The sequence below is a fragment of the Aricia agestis genome, chromosome 18 (assembly GCF_905147365.1).
Source record: "Aricia agestis chromosome 18, ilAriAges1.1, whole genome shotgun sequence".
NCBI classification, from domain to species: Eukaryota; Metazoa; Arthropoda; class Insecta; order Lepidoptera; family Lycaenidae; genus Aricia; species Aricia agestis.
This window is the reverse complement of record NC_056423.1, coordinates 4,428,995-4,433,081: the sequence shown is the minus strand read 5'-3', so window position 1 is coordinate 4,433,081 and position 4,087 is coordinate 4,428,995. Positions and strand designations below refer to the sequence as shown.

Genomic DNA, 4,087 nt, shown 5'->3' with positions numbered 1-4,087 from the left:
TCCAAAAGTTTCAGAATCATACGAGGGGGGCGTTCCACTACTAATTATAGTATACTGGTCAGAACGATGTGACGTCTTAATAGCCAATTAAAATTCTCAGACTTTAATCGTAGTTTCACCCAGTATGCTGGTACAATAAAAGAACACGCCGGCAAACAATCAGCTGTCACATGACATATGTCAGATGACACTACTGTCAAAATTATCGAACTTGGGGTCAGCACTCAGCAGGGTCAAGGTCAAGCTTTATTATTTTAGTATTAATAATTAATATTATGTACTATATAATATAGATAATGTCGATAAAAGCAGAACGTATTCAATATTCAGAGTGAAGTGATGATGATGACGAATTATCTAATATGCTTAGTAGCATAATATGCTTTCTGTTCTTAAAACAACTCCGAAACCCCCAAACATGTATCTTCAAGGAGGTTGGAGTTCTGTTCACCACCTTCGAACCATGGTATAATATCTTGGTGCAAAATCTTACTTTTTGGTAAGATTTACTTGGAATAGGTACTTACTTCATTATTTATCCAAAATCACTATAGGGACCGTGCAGAAGCTATAGAGGGCGTCGTAATTCAACAGCAGCGACACGGTGCGTGTGCTAGTATTTATTATTTATGACAGAGAATATGGACTGCTAATAATCAAAATTAGGTAACATTCTACATTGTGGACAAATAAGTTTATTCCAAAGAAAACCTCATAAACCTACAAACGAAGTGCAGATAATATAATAACTTGCATAACGCTCCCGTACTTTCGCTGAATATTCATAAACTTCCTTCAAGTCTTCGCAAATGGAATTTGTCCAACGATTTTAACTTCATCGAATTCCATTGTCTATGAACAAACTTAAATATAACTTTTGGACAGCACATTACCTATTTAAAATTTAAATATTGTAAGTTAAAGCTTTCGACAGCTCGTGAATTTGACTTGTAAATGTTATTTGTTTGTGGTATACATTATTTAACAACCCCCTGACAATTTCGTAAGATTCCGTTTTACAAACCGCTTTTTAATTCCATAACTCTACAATATAAGTAATACAATAATAACAAAACAACTTAAATACTTATAATATAATAAGTATTATTATGAGACCGCTCGAATCATGAGCACACATCCATTAGGCCTTAGGGTATTTTCAGACATCTTTGAGCAAAACAATGCAGCATTACGTTGTACGTGTGCAAAACAAGTAATTATAACAAATTCGTCATTTCTATATTAACATTAATTCGGTATATTTTTGGTATTGGCACAGAATATATATTAGTAGTACCAAGTATTGGTAAAGATTTTATTTATCATGCAACTATCGACAACAGTCCGTCACTAGACATGACTGCGAGAGGAAAGCTACAAATCAACAACTTTCCGTTAAGTAAAAACTTTTTTCATTGCAGCTTTTCTTAAACGCTGTTAAATAAATGTATGAGTTAAGTAATGTTACCTAAAAAACACCATCTTTAAACAGTGTTAGCTTAACATGGGTCCACCTTTGAAATGTCTTCTTTCCAATAAAAAAAGAATTATCAAAATCGGATGATATAGGACGAAGTTGTCCGCGAACAAACGAAAAAAGCATATTTTATGATATAAACTTTAAAAGGTAGTTTACAGCAAGTCCTAAAGTATCACAAATGTTTTACCCTAAAATGCAATAAGAATTGCATTTCACCTATTCTCATACAACTACGTTTTCATCCAAGCTCATACATTCTCATACATTGACTCAGTGCAGTATTCGAGGTGAGATTGCATTTCGCTGCATTTTTTATCCGCGAGAATACATTTATTTCAGCACGAGCTTTTGCCCGCGGCTTCGCTCGCGCTAAGAAGTATTATTATATACGAACGTTCATCCCCTATTTGAACCCCTTGAGGTTGGAATTTATCAAAATCCTTTCTTAGCGGATGCCTAAGTTATAACATCTACCTGCATGCCAAATTTCAGCCCGATCCGTCCAGTGGTTTGGGCTGTGCGTTGATAGATCACTATGTCAATCAGTCAGTCAGTCGCCTTTGAGTTTTATATATATAGATTTTCTGCTAGAAACGTCATTTACAATATACTAGTAATCTGTGGTCATTTACACGGGTGAACTGAAACAAGAATGTCCTGCCGCACTCACCGCCGTAATCAGAGACATTTAATTACGATTAACCTTCAATTTAATGAAGAGTTTGACAGATAATGTATAAAGTTTATGTCACTTCATTGTAATTAAATGATAATTTTGACATAAGCCCTATACATTATCTATCAAACTCTTTATTAAATTGAACTTTAATCATCATTAAAATATTTAATACGAACTTACTACGATACACATATTATAACTTATAACATACATAAAAGATTCAGGAACCCATGTTCGATAAAACGGATCATATCTTTTCTATTTAAAGTTTCTCTATAAAAATATATTTGTTCCGCCGGCGGATTTCAAACTCCCGACTGGAACACCAGTCCCTCAACCACTGAGTCTCTGAGCCCAGAGGTCATAAAAGGCTGAATGACTTTCAATACTTTTTATCAGTAAATAAAACCTTACGATCTACTCATTTACCTGCGGAACCCTACACGTCCTGACATGTCCTTGACCGAATTAACCAATCGAAGGGTGTAATGTTATTATTTACAATTCATTTACCCACATATTTCAGGGCTAAACTGTAACACGCATGAATATATTGTTAAAAATATCATCCATACTTAATATTATAAATGCGAAACTGTGTCTGGCTGTGTGTCTATTACCTCTTAATGCCCAAACCGCAATGGACTCTTCTTCTTCTTCTTTTTTTTAATGGCGGCCTCAGTGAGTTGCCATTGTCAGAGTGATTTTGGGTAGACTTTGCTCTATATTGCGGATCTGGTGAAGAAACAAGGTACAGTGTCTAATAATACCTTAAATTCTGTTGAATATATCTAAAACAAATACAAACATATAGAGGTTAGTAAAACATCACAATTTTATATTGTTAGAATCTTATATCTTGAAACGAGCAATTCTTGTATATATATATACAAGAATTGCTCGTTTAAAGATATAAGATTCTAACAATTTCGTAAGATTCCGTTTTACAAACCGCTTTAAATTCCATAACTCTACAATAAAAGTAATACAATAATAATAAAACAACTTAAATACTTATAATATAATAAGTATTATTATGAGACCGCTCGAATCATGAGCACACATCCATTAGGCCTAAGGGTATTTTCAGACATCTTTGAGCAAAACAATGCAGCATTACGTTGTACGTGTGCAAAACAAGTAATTATAACAAATTCGTCATTTCTATAATAACATTAATTCGGTATATTTTTGGTATTGGCACAGAATATATATTAGTAGTACCAAGTATTGGTAAAGATTTTATTTATCATGCAACTATCGACAAATTCCAATTATATATATATATATATATATATATATATATATATATATATATATATATATATATATATATATATATATATATATATAATTGGAATCTCGGAATCGGCTCCAACGATTTTCATGAAATTTAGTATATAGGGGGTTTCGGGGGCGACAAATCGATCTAGCTAGGAATCATTTTCAGAAAATGTCATTTTATTCGTGTTTTATCGAATACCGAGCAAAGCTCGGTCAAACAGCTAGTGAATATATTATGTACACAGAATATCAATAAAAGAGGTATTTACATAACATAAAATTGATTTAAAATTGATAGGGCGAGGAATATTGATAGGGAGGAGGTCATAAAGGGAGGACTGGTTTTTGGGACAGCAGAAAAAGATATGGTCCAAGGTACCCTCATCTAGGCCACACTACAATGGACTCAATGTTGATGAAATTTGGTATGGAGAAGCTTTGACGGGACACAAAATATCGGAAAGGATATAGAATAGGTACTTTTTATCTCGGAAAAACAGATTATTTATTTTATTATTTATTTATTTTCTCAAACACTAGCTGTCCCGGCAAACGTTGTTTTGCCATAAAATGATTTTCTCTGTTTTCATGCTTTTCTGTTGAAGTTTTTTCTGATTTTTTTTTATATAGACCTCACGGAGCCA

At 33.1% G+C, this 4,087-nt stretch overlaps 1 long non-coding RNA gene across 1 annotated transcript; it reads right to left on the bottom strand.

Annotated features, from left to right (window-relative positions):
* Positions 1 to 2,828: 2,828 nt before the first annotated feature.
* Positions 2,829 to 3,828, bottom strand: LOC121736114. Its single transcript, XR_006036978.1, has 2 exons — positions 3,713 to 3,828; positions 2,829 to 2,950 (listed from the first exon to the last, which is right to left on the bottom strand). It is a non-coding gene; the product is annotated as an uncharacterized LOC121736114 (long non-coding RNA).
* Positions 3,829 to 4,087: the final 259 nt, after the last annotated feature.